At 32.9% G+C, this 13,962-nt stretch overlaps 1 non-coding gene across 1 annotated transcript; it reads right to left on the reverse strand.

The window, feature by feature from the left end:
* Positions 1–12,735: 12,735 nt before the first annotated feature.
* Positions 12,736–12,843, reverse strand: LOC122198974. The gene has a single exon (XR_006193260.1). It is a non-coding gene; the product is annotated as a U6 spliceosomal RNA (small nuclear RNA).
* Between the last annotated feature and the right edge of the window lie 1,119 nt (positions 12,844–13,962).

Raw genomic sequence — 13,962 nt, forward strand, 5'->3', positions numbered from 1 at the left:
TTCATACTGTTCAAAAATAATTTAAGAAGTTTTCATTCAGTTTTCCTGTGTGTGTAGCTAAATTACCACCAATCAGTTGGATCTAGAAAATACACATACATAGACACATGTGGCACACATTACTAATATATTATATATATATATATAATATATTATATATTAGTTATATATATATATATAGTGTATATATATATATATACACACACACACGCATATATACACACATACATACACATCCATAAAAATGAAGATAAGTCCTTCCCTATAGCAATGTCATCATGTGATTTTAATGAACTTATGTAAAAATAAGGTGTAAACAAAGTCAAATTTAGAAATAAATAGAATGTTTAATAGACATGTACTTAAAGAGGCACCTATGTAAAGGATTGACTAATGAACTTAAGTGTCAAATAACAAGTTAAGCTCTAAACCTTTAAGTGCTCATTTACCAGAATTATTTTGTAGCTTTACAATTATTTTAAATCTTAAAAAGGAGAGAATTTGCATTTCTGCAAAACGTTTAAGACTATCCTACTTTAGGGGCCCCTGGGTGGCTCAGTCAGTTAAGCGTCCGACTTCAGCTCAGGTCATGATCTTATGGTTGGTGAATTCGAGCCTCGTGTCGGGCTCTGTGCTGACAGCTCAGAGCCTGGAGCCTGCTTCAGATTCTGTGTCCACCTCTCTCTGTTCCTCCCCCCTCGTGCTCTGTCTCTGTCTCTCTCTCTCAAAAATAAACATTGAAAAAAAAAAAACTATCCTACTTTAACGTTTTATTTATTTATTTTGAGGTGGGGGCAGGAGGAGGGTCAGAGAGAGACGGAGAGATAATCCCAAGCAGGCTCAGCACTGTCAGCACAGAGCCTGATGTGGGGCTTGAGCCCATGAACTGTGAAGTCATGACCTGAGTTGAAATCAAGAGTCTAACACTTAACTGTTTGAACCACCCAGGTGCCCCTAAAATTATCCTACTTTAAAAACTTTTTTGCCTTGCATTAGTACAATGGCATTACTACTGATATCATTGGTTCTTTTAATGCAGGAATTAATAATATACTGGTACCTGACTCAGGCCAGAAATACATAGTTTAAGATATTTACATAGCATTCAACAGACTGTGATGACTATGCTGTAGCTTTATAAGCCTGAAAGATAAAATCCATTTATAAATCCTTATTAAGATAATCATTTTCATTTGGAATTTATAAACGGAATTTTCTGTCTATGTAGATTTCCATTCTGAGCCGTTAGATATTTTTGATTCCTACAAATTGTACTCTATAAAATAGATTTGATGATACACTAGATGAATTACAAGATTACTGGAGGTTGATCTTCCATTATTTCAGTTACATACAATCTGATACAATAAACTTACTCAATGACATGCAAAACGAATTATGCTCTCATTTATGAGAAAACCATGCTCGAACACCCAGTTGCTATTCAAATAAATTCATTCATGCCTACATGTTATTAGGTACTAAATTACCTTTAAAATAATTCAGTAATTTAAAAAGTAGAAGGTTTTTATTAAAGGATTTTTAGAGCAAAAGAAGAAATGTAATTTTAGCACAGGCAGCCATTGCTAACATGTATTCGCTGATCTAGAAAATTACTTTAATGCACATATCAATATACAAGCCAGTTGCTTATATTTCAGCCATTTTTTAAAAAAATCTATGAATTCCCTTCTTGTGTATAATGAAAATATATAATAAATTTTCATAGTGAGTTCATAATTATGCCTTTATTGTTGTTATCCCAGGAAAATAAAGTTTTAATTGATAAGTTGTTATTTAATTAATTAAAATTAATAGCAAATCTAAAATGGGAAAGAATCTTCCATTTTAGATTTGGTGTAGTCTTCCTGTATTGAGAAAATTAAATGTGTCAGTGGAAAAATACATCTTCAACTTGTTTATGATAAAATACTAGGTAGCACTTAATTTAAGATTTGAAGATAAAGACATTCATCTTAAGAAGAATATGAAAGAGAATTTTATTATATTAAATACCACAACTTAGATACCTCAAATTCATGTACATTACTGAATTCAAATCATCATTTTTATTTTTAATATCATTTTAAAATTCCATGCTTCTCATAATGTTTCGCATACAGTGGACACTGAATAAATTGTTTTTGAATGGATACTTGAATAGAGAATTATATAAGATCTAGCTTGAAATTCCCATCTTGCTATTCCATAGCTATTTAGCTTTAAATGTATGACTTATCTTTATTTATGTTGTTGATGACAATAGTATATGTCTTGAAATTATTTCTGCTCTTTACTTATAAGGGACTATATTTTTGTGCATCAGAGAAATGTAATATTTCCACATAAGCAGCAAAGCATTCTTAACAAATTTTTTTATTTCTAATATCTTACATAAATAAACCCTCAATGGTAATTGTTTTACTTCCCAGTCATGTTGATTATAGCTGTTTACTCAAAGATACCCATGTTGAAAAAGAAATATGAATCCCATCTAACTTTTGTTATATGCCAAGTATTTGAAAAACAGGATATATCTTTTGTATGCCTGAAAGTTCTGCTAAATAATATGACTTGATTTGATATGGTCTTTGAATCACAATTTAATTCATTCCTGTTTATTTGTTCCTCTAGTATAAATCAGGTTATACATTATTTATTCATGTTTCCTTTTAAACCATCTCAAATTCATTGCTTATTATATTTCCAAAGTGTACATAAATATGCATATATTTCCTCTCTAACTTTCATCTACTTATGCAAATTTTTCATTTTGTATTTCAGCATTATCATTTTCATAAATAAATTCCTTATGACATTCTTCTCGTGACATTCTAATGTATCTAGTTGCATAGCGCTCATTTGCTGTGTTTTAAACTCATGTTTTCATGGTTGGTTCTTCTCCTCTCACTTCTTCCCATATTTCTTGCTATTCTTTATACTGTCTTACCCTTCTCATTTCAGTATTCCTGATTTAAAATAAAATTTAATTTCTAAAGAGTTTTCCCACAATTTAAATTATTCAGTACAAATGTATAAACTCAGTTCAGTAAGAACCTTTTCTTAAATTGTCGAACTCATAGGCAAACCAATATATAGAATACCTTTTTAAGTGTCCGGATTTAAAGCAACAATAGAAACTAGTCTGGACCACACAGAAATGATGATCAATCTTCAGGAAGCAAATTTTAAAATCAAAGTGGATGAACTCACCAATGTTACATCCACCTGATTTTCATATGCATACCTTGTACTTGGCAAAAACAGCAGGAAAATCCTCATTGATTTCTGCATGAAGTCAAGGAGAGGTGATCTAGGATATCCACATGGATGCGACCTGACTTTGCTAGCATAACTTTAGCAAGAGAAAAACTTTTGGAAATGTTTAGGGGGAGAAAAGATGACAATGGGAATGTTAATGTGTTTTTATTATTTGGTGGTTAAAAATGCACTTATTGACAAGCATTATTTAGAAAGGGTACCATTTCTATTTCCTGTTGATAGAAATATTTCATCATCAGGGCATTTGGGTGGCTCAGTCGGCTGAGCGACCGGCTTCAGCTCAGGTCAGGATCTCGAGGTTCTGGGTGAGTTCGAGCCCACATAGTGCTGACTGCTCTCAGCACAGAGCCTGCTTTGGTTCCTCTGTCCCCTCTCTCTCTTCCCCACCCCTGTTCATGCTCTCTCTCTCTCTCAAAAATAAGTAAACATTTAAAAAAAGAGAAATATTTCAGTATCAATATGTATACATACACAGTTCTAAATAAAAATAATTGTTTTATTATAATGGATATGGGTGTGGATATCATATGTTTATATATATAATGACATAATTCACCGCCTATTGTTTCTCTAATTTGTCACTCTTCTTACTTAGTCTCAGGGTCCCTTTCTCCTAAGGTTGTTTTGGTTCACTTTTACTTGTCCATTTAACTATCTCTTCCCATCTGACCAGAAAACTTTGCATGCCATTCTAAGGGCACTCTCTTCAAACACTTTATTTGCATTATGTAATACACGAATAAATCCCTCTTGCCAAATGCTCGTGATAGCTCATGCTTTCCTTCAGCACAAGAGGACTTATGACTTGATTAGATTTAATCAGGGTTAAATCTAAGATGGAATTTTGCTCTAAGCCATTGTCCACTTATAAGATTATGAGTAGAATACTTAAGGGAGATTCTAGGTATTTTATGACCATGGGTCTGTATGGGTCATATTTTTGGTCAAAGGAAAAATCTACATTCTTTTGTATTACTTGATATTTTTTGCAGTCAATGTTACCTTTTAAACATAAAATTTATTTTTACATGACTTAGTATTTGTAGAGCAGCTCACAGAAATAATCTTACCATGCCTGAATTCTCCCTTGTTCAAACTGGTCATCTTTTTATTATTCTCTATATGTTAAGCATCTATAGGTAGTGTGTTCTTCCAATGGGTGTAAAAAAAATTAGACAGATGTACATTTGTGAGGATTATTAGACATTTCCTTATGTTTTCTGTTAGATTTCCTTAACTATTTAGTTTAAGAACAGAAGTAAACAATACAACAGGTAGGTTAACAATGATTGAACTGGTGAAGTCTAAGAAATATCTAGTGGGCCAATGGCATTTTATCAGCATAGCATAAAGAAAAAAAGAAATATTTTGTGGGCTTCCACAGCACTAAAAAATGAATAATACTTTCAAAATAAAGATCAAGATTATTTAAGAGAAATCTGCAATGTAAGGTGAGGTGTACTCTTATTTACCTTTATAAATACATTGTATTTTTATTTTTACTTAAGCTTTGTTAATGTTGCCATTGGAAAAAGAAAAGGGAGTGGACATCAGGCCAACAGATTTATTCAAAATGGACTGTGCTGACCAACACGATAACTACTGATCTAAAAATAGGGCACCTGTTTTGAGATGCCTTTCCTGAAGTGGGAAAATACTGGTGCTGATTATTCTTACTCTTATCAATCTGCCTGGTGAATCAAAGCAAACATTTATGAAATAAGTGTCTGTAGAACAGATAGAAGTCACATGAGTCAGAATGAGGGTTATACAGCATAATTTCTACTAAGTTATATAAAGAAGTAAACAAGAAAACAATAAAAGTCTGCCTCAAATTCTGTATTCTCTTTCAGCTTTTGTTCAATCTCATTATCAAGTTCTTCAAAAGTGTTCATTACACTTAAAATCTTCATTGGATCACCTGTCATTCACTTTCTAAAACATTGCATTCTGATTTCTTTTTTTTCATTTTTTCATTTAATCTTTTCATGACAAAACCCCTATAGCATTGGTGGTCACTCCCCATGGACATGAGTCTGATACTTTATAAACTTGGTTTTCCTACAATATTTGCAGTGTGAAAATCTTTCATTCTTAATCGTTCCCCTGCCTTTACATGTAGCACTCTGTCTTCAATAATCAGCTACTTTATTCTCCACATCCGACATCCGCTATTTTGTTCATTTTACTGTACATCTATTCCCTTGGGTAGTCACCTTCTACGTTAACTCTGGGCTTGACCCTGTGACTAGCTTTGGCCAATGGGACAGTAATAGACTGGAAACAAGAAGATGCTTGGAAAGTGCTTGTTCATTGGGCTGTACTCTTGGGAGCTAGGAGCCATGAAATCAAGCCCAGTCACCACCTGTCATTCCAGATGACAGATAGCCTATCCCCAGAAGCAGAGCCCCCAAAAGCAGATGACTGGTAATTGACCATAGGTGTACTAGGGAGCACAGCCAAGATTATAAGAACTGCCCAGGGAAGCCCAGTACAAATTGCCACTTCACAGAACAGTGTACTACAAAAATCGTTGTTGATGTGTGGCACTGTTTTGGGGTGGTTTGCTAAAATGCAAAAATTAACAAACATACCACTTTTCCTTTTGTGTCTAGATCTTAATTAGTGACACCACCCTCTATTACATCGTCTATCTGGAAACCCAAAGTTATTCTCAATTGTCTTCTTTCCATTCTGTCCTTCAACAAATGGTCTTTAATTATTGTTGTTATTTTTATTTTTTTTTGTTTCATCTTGCTCTTATTTTTAAGCCTCAAATTATGTAATAGTGAAGCAATCAAATACTTTATAAACTTAATATGCATTTTTTATCATGTGATTGTGCTAGAATTATTAAAGCAATGACTAAAAGTAGAATGATTTGTTCATTTTGGAATATGGATGTTAAGTGCTTCTCTCCACCCTTAGGTTCTATATTCCACTATCTCTTTCACAACACACAGTATTTCGATTATCTTATATGGAGCAGGTATGAACCTATCATTGATTCTTTGATTTTATATGTTATTTAATTAATTCTGAGTGTTCTGAGAGGTTTTTGAAGTCTTCTTTCTCAAAGATAATATAGAGAATGGAAATATAGTCTGTTTGTTGAGGCTTTTTTCATTATAAAAATAAGAAATTGTGTCTGTGTTTGTTTCACTTAGATGTGAAATCTCCATCATCTTGATTCCTTGTTTAACCAAAGACTGTTTGCACAGCTTGCAAATAATACTTTTGTAGGTAATTAAATCTCCATAGCACCTCTGTCTCATGGCCGTGTTTGCCAGGTTTCTGGACCAGAATTTCTATTCTCATTTAAAATGCTAAGTAATACCCATAAAATCCTTGAAGGAATTTAAAATTAAGTTTCTGACAATTAGAGTACAAGGGGGAAAACTATTAAATGTTTGGCATCGGATAGTTTTATGAGTGAGTGTCTTTTCTAATCACACCTATCATAAGTGCTATGCACAGGAAGCATTTTAAAATACTGCCTATATTTCTTAGCTACTTAACGCAGACATGCTCTTTCTATAGTAATCATGAAAACAAATGAAAACAATTCTTCTGTCAAGCAGCCACTCAGGACCACTTTTTGAGTCAATTGAGTGTGTTACAGGACACTGTCAACGTTGACGTTACTGAAACAACTCCTATCAAATATTATACTATGTAGTATGCCTATGCTCCTTGCTATTTCAGTTTATTTGCGTATGATGTGCCTTAGTCATAGTAGGTGTTCAACAAAGAAGTTAGAATAAGTGAACATTAGGAAACATTATTCCTCTATTCAAACTTATTTCTCGACTTTTTAATCCCAGTCTCAACAGGAAATATATCCTGTGATACTATAATAAATGGGGAAAGTACATAGTTTTGGAGTCTAAGAAACATACTTCAACTCTTAAAACTTTTCCCTTTACGTTAATATGTTGGTTAGAGGAGAAAAATTATAGAAGCAAGAGAGAATTCCAAAATACAGAATTTGAATACAGGTAATAAAAATCTAAATCTTACAACTTGATGGGCACTTCACTGGATCAGTGTGAGTGATGGTGGGCAGATGGGGTAGATGAGGGACAGCTACATGAATTTAATCAGATTGCATTCTTGAGAGTGTACATTTAAAATTCAACTAAATGAGAATGATACGCAATAAAGATTAACCCTTTATTTTTTTCTTAGGAATTTAATCAAACTGAGCCTGTTTTTGCTACTTTTTAACATGACATCAACAAACTGTAAATTAAGTTTAGTAATGTACAAGTCTACAACTAGGCAGTTTTTCCATTCATATAACAAATATTAGGAATAAACAGTTGTCCTACTTTGATATGCAGATTCTTTTTTTTTCTGGTTTATATCTTAAAACAACTAGCACATTCCAGGATTAGATTTATGTGCTTAAATAAATGCTGTTGTGTTATGTTATAAACAGAGGTGTTGATAGGGATATGGTTAAATTAAGTAGCAAAATGCACAAAAATAAGCCATTAAAAATGGCTTAATACTCAATTTAAACCACTGATGACCACTATTTATGGATAAGTGTGTACCCTATTTTCTCACCAACCTTCTGCTTTCTATTTGGCGTGCATCCAAATTTCTGCTGTGTTAACATTTGCTCCTGGGAGGAGATGAAGGAAAAAAGGTCCATAAGGTTTCCATTGGCCCAGATAGTAGAAACATCTGCTGGGTTCATGAGCAGCTTGCTGGCCCAAGTCAGCAGGGAGAGTTGATGCTTATCAACCCTGCCATATGAGTCGATATTTCCTGTGCCCTGGGGCTACACAAGCTTAATCAAGAAAAAATAAGGAAGCACATTACACGTCAAATTCCCTCGTTAACTAAGCATTATATATTTTTAAAGTAACTATCATAGCATTATAAATTATGAGTTTAGTACTAATGAAATTCAAATTGTAACAAAGAGCATATTTTATTGGATTTTATCATTCATTAGATAATTTTGAGTAATGATGGATTCCATGCATTTAGAAGTTTACTTATAGAGATTTGACCTTTGAATATGAAGAGCTGATTATTGTTATGGTGAGAAACAGTTTGTCAAAAATTACATACCACATTTTTTTTCATAGTCATCTTTGTATGTACCTTTAAGATCAGCTGGTCAATGATTTCAGTAGTGAGATTTGGAATTATAGCCCCATATACAAACTTAATGAGTTATTATTAAATATGATGTTGATTTTTAACAAATACATACATACATTTGCTACTTCAAAAATAGTTGCATTCAGAATGTGTATTTATTCCCATGTTGCTGCCAATACCCCCAAATACTTGCAGTTTTCTTTTTGGTTTTTTACAATTATCCCTGAGTCTATGGCTTATCATATTCAATGCTCTAAATTTTAAAAATCTGCACCTTCCAGGGATTTAATACAAATTTTGAAAAACACAGCATTCAATAGATATCTAAATCTAAGCAATGAGATGTAGTAGCTATTAATAATATGCATTCTGTAATATTTATGTTTTATTTATTTTTTATTTTTTTAAGTTTATTCATTTTTTTGAGAGAGAGAGAGAGAGTGTGAGCGGAGGAGGGGCAGCGAGAGTGGGAGACAGAATCTGTAGCTCTCTCCAGACCCTGAGCTGTCAGCACGGAGCCCATTGCGGGGCTGAACGCATGAACTGTGAGACCATGACCTGAGCTGAAATCGGAGGCTTAACAGACCAAGCCACCCAGGCGCCCCTATTTATGTTTTATTTAGATACGTGGATTTCATGAAATATGGCAATCTATTTAATTTCAATCTGATATGGAAGGGAAACTGGACAAATAGGAACAGTTTTGAGCATGAATAATGTGACTACTCTGTTCTTATTGGAAGAGTCTTTACCTCAGCAGATAGACTATGCAGAAATGGTATTTTGTTGTTAATCTGATATAGTTGTGGTGCCCACTTTACTAGAGCGGCAGCTCAATTTTTGGTTTCATGGATTCAATAACATCCATGAGCTACACAACAGGCTTTATCCAACATCAAATTTACCCAAAGGTCACAAGACAAGTGATAGAACAAGGGTGTCAAGAACAAGCAGAGGCTTTGTGACTGCCTGAAATGCTTCTGAATGTGCACAGTTACTCCTTATCCAAGAATAGACTGAGTCGATTTAGTACCACCCCTCAGGGAAGCCTCCAGCTCTGGAATCTATTCAGTTTTTATGCCTCCGTAGGCACACAGCCTTCACAAGATTATGTCATCAGTTCCCGTTCTCTGGTACAACTTCATTTAGTCAATACTAATTTATTATTTAATAAATATTCCCAACAATGAAATGTAGGTGCTTAGTCTAGTACATAGCCACTTCCCCGGTTCTCATTTATTTTGGATCCAAGATAACCTATGAATTCCTTGAAGAGCAAAGATAATCCAATCAACAATCAACTTTTTAGGATGTCTTGAAACTAAAGGAAAAACTAAGAACCAGCTGTTAACATGTTCTTTCCAATATTGTAGTGAAGAGAACACTGGTTTTGCTATGAATAATTTTTTTTCAGTTATCATCTTGCAACCATCTCTCCAAAACATCCATTCTTTAAATTTAAGGATCAGGGGCACCTAAGCTGTGCTGCAAGCTCAGAGCCTAGAGCCTGCTTTGGGTTCTGTATCTCCTTCTCTCTCTGCTCCTTCCCTGCTCACATACTGTCTCTCTCTCTCTCAAAAATAAATAAATATTAAAAATAAATAAATTTTAAAAATAAATAAATTTAAGGAATCAGTTGAGATATTTTTAATTCCATATCAATTAATTTTATTGAGTTTAATTTTAATAATTTCCATTTAAAACATTCTAATTCATTATAATTTTCTATCAACAGATTTGAAAAGTAGTAACCCCAAAAACAGTTATGAGAAGATGGCATTAATTCCTTCTCTGACTCATCAGAAATATAATTCTTTGAGCTGACTTATCTGTACAAATCTATACAAAGTATCAATTTTCATTTTAATATTTTCCCACAGCAGTTTCCACTTGCTCTCATAGGGCAATGTTCCCCTAGATCTAATGTGGCACTACAAAGGACTTGAACATCAAAGCCTGTAAACATGGACAAGATGGGTGAAATCAACATTAATGAAATATTTGTGCATTCAGGAATGATCAAACAGTGAAAAACACATCCTATTAACCACTGTGTTATAACATTTATTTTTTCAAAAGAGAGCTTGTTCCTTAGGGAATATTCCAAGTTGATTTATATGTTACCACATGCTAATCAATACTTACATAGTTAAGGTGATATCATTTTGAACACATGTGCATGTGTTCGAAATTATGTGTCCACTATGTCCAAGGCAATGTCTTATGCCTGTTAGAGAATGAAAAGTAATATATTTATCTGCCCCTGCTATCAGAACTTTCTACATGTATCAGGTTTCTATGCTAATGGTTTCCTTGCGCATAAAAATTCTGCTACTAGAGCAGAGAGCACTCGTTTCTATTATATTAATCAGAGGAAGAATTGTTTTATAAAGTTTATAAATGATACTCTTATACAAGAGAAAAATTCAAATATTTTATTACCTCTCTTTGCAGTCCTTTGGGAACTCATTATTTATTTGAAAGCTTTGTGTTGTTATCCATTCAAAGAAGTACATCTTTGAAAAAGAACACTTTTAAAAATAATGTCTACATCCATAGATAGTTTACCAGAAATACTTTCCTTTCTCCCAGACACTACTGCAGTTTTTAAAGCAAGCAATAAAACAGAAATTCTCCATTATTAATAAGAAGAAACTTCCCAAAGCAATGACATTTTAGAGTGGAAGTAAGGAATAAATGGTCTCTCAAAGAGTGGGGGGATATGGAAATGTACATAACAATTCTGTTTTAGTACAAGCTCAAGTCAGTAAAAGATGGGTCTCCATTTACAATGTAAAATTAAAAAAAAAAATACCAAGATTAGTTACCTTTACAAATTATCCTAGGAGTTAATGGATTCATTGATGTTTTCTCAATAAGGTTCTTGATTATAGACACTATTTTTATAGTGAATCTTTTCTAAGATTAAAAATCCTTGATTTGGGGATTATTATTAATTAGCAGGAAAACAGTACCTTCTGAGAATGTATGCTGAGTCAGTTCTTTCAGTGGCTTGCCATTGCATGTTAGATTAAATGCAAGCTCCTTATTAAGACATAAAAATCCCTGCATGATCTGGCCTTGATGTTCTTTCCTACTTTCCATTGGGCCATCTAGTCTGTTGCTTTTCATGCACCAGACTCACTAGTTTTTGTTTTGTTTTGCTTTCTTTTTTGTTTTCAGTTCCTTCAGTAGTCCACCTCTTGCTTAGAATCTTCTACATCAGCTAACTTACTTTTTGAATACTGGCCACTTCTCTCCAACATTTTTGTCCTCTGGCAATTTTTAAATGGCTAGGTCTTTCTCCCCATTTAGGTTTCAGCTGAAATTTCACCACCTTCTTATCAGGACTTTCCTTTATAAATTTGTGTTTTCTTGTTTTACTGTTTAAATTTAGGCTGTAAATTCTAAAGATAAAATTTTACATTATTTCTAGTTTGTCACAATTGTATCTCCAGCACCTACCATTTGAAACACATTCAAGGCACAAAGTATGTATTTGTTGAATAAATTAATATCATGAAGTATATCCTATAAGCAAAATCCACTGCAAATGTGAAGTTTCATAAAGCATTAACATTGTATATTTTTATGTATATAGTTCATATGTCTAATATAAACTTATTGTCCATTATTGGATGACATGTTTGATACCCAATTTTTCCTTAGTTGTATCTTATAGCTACAACATCTCAAAATTTCCTATTATATCCCATAATCCAAAGAGTTAAAATTCAAATAGACATCTTGTTGCTCTTTACATGAATATCTCTATTTAATATATCAATGCAATTACTAAATTTTCTGCAGAGAATAAAATATGAAAAGAATTTTAATGTATAGAGAACTTGGCTAATAGTCAATATAATTTTATGGCTGCTGAGTATGTGAATATGTGGTGGAATCCAAAAGAAAGATATTAACAAAATATATCTCCTACAACCAAGTCAAATAACTAATTAGCAACAATATATTATGCAGTAATTAATTTGATTTGGTATGTATATTTTTTTCATTTGGAATTAGGGAATGCCAGCATAAAAACCAGACTGAAGTCCAATGTCTCTTCAATTTACAGCTTTCCTTTTTCTGTTTACTTTATTTTTATAGCTACATTTTGTATTTTTTAAACCATTATGTATTTGAAATTAGGGTTTAAATATGCTGGTTTTGTTTTCTTGCATTTTTTTCATTTAATTTGCTCCTAGAAATGTTACTAGGAATTTTAATTTTCCTCGAGGCTATTATATATTGTAAAATGTATTATAATATAATTTAATTTGTTACTTTCTTTAACTATATGAACTGTGTAAGACCTACTTGGTGAAATGGAAAATATAGGTGTCATTTTTCCCCCTTCTCACTTGTCATCCTTGCACAGAGGCCATGCTTATTTTCTCTGTATGGTTCCAATTTTAGTATGTGTGCTAGTGAAGCAAGCACTTTCCCCCTTTTTAGTCTCGGGTTAAAGTTTTTCCCAGAAACTTCAATTTTAAACACTTATGTCCCACCCAGTACTTTTTTTTTTCTTCCAAAAGATTGATTATTGTACATTCAGCACTATATTCCTCACCCTGTCTTTAGAAGAGTCCTACCATCTGTGTGTTCCTTTCCAGAATATTTCCTCCAGGTTGACATCTCAATTTAGAATTTAGTTACGTGATTGAGCTTTCCTGTGAACCAGACTGTGATTGTGGTCATAAATTTCTTTTCTCTGGAAGGCTGCCTCTCAAATGTTCATCAGTTAGCAAGTAAAGCTAGTCAGTTCTATCTAGGTCATGTTCACTCACCCTGAAAGCAGTATTCTAGAGAGATAAAATGAATTTATACACACACGATAATTACCAAATAAGCCTTTATGAAGTTATAAAAATAATTCTAAATTTCTCTTATTCTTTTATAATGCTTTGTAATATCTACAGTTTCCTTTTCATTTTAAAATTATTTCCTTTGCTTTCTGTTTTTCCACATTACAATACTTGAAGATATATATGTATAGGAAGAAAAACAGCTTTAAGGAAATAAATGTGAACAATTCATCAAGTTCATTTTTTTCCTTGAAAAACTATCATGTCCATTCAATAAATTACTGTTTGCTTTTTGAGAAAACTCAAAACACTTTAGTAGATAAGTTAAATATAGTTAAACTAATGAAAACAAATATATTTTAAAGCCTTTATTTCTAAAATCTACTTCAGTTGCAGAACCCGATATATTTTTATTTAGTCTGGTATACTAAGTCCTTAATATGTTAACAACGTTTTGTTTATTATGCGTTTTTGCAGAATAAGAGGCAGAAAGGAAGCAAAGAATGAAAAGATCTGATTTTGTACAAACATAAGTTTTTAAAATGTTGGGCATATTTTTAAAAAATCAGATAATGTTAAAAAATGTTAATGTTTTATTTATTTTAGAGAGACAGACAGAGAATGCATGTGGGAGGGGCAGAGAGAGGGAGACACAGAATCTGAAGCAGACTCAAGGCTCTGAGCTGTCAGCACAGAGTCTGATGCAGGGCTCCAGCTCAGGAACCGTGAGATCATGACCTAAGCCAAAGTCGGA

Source organism: Panthera leo, chromosome C2, assembly GCF_018350215.1.
Source record: "Panthera leo isolate Ple1 chromosome C2, P.leo_Ple1_pat1.1, whole genome shotgun sequence".
Classification (NCBI taxonomy): Eukaryota; Metazoa; Chordata; class Mammalia; order Carnivora; family Felidae; genus Panthera; species Panthera leo.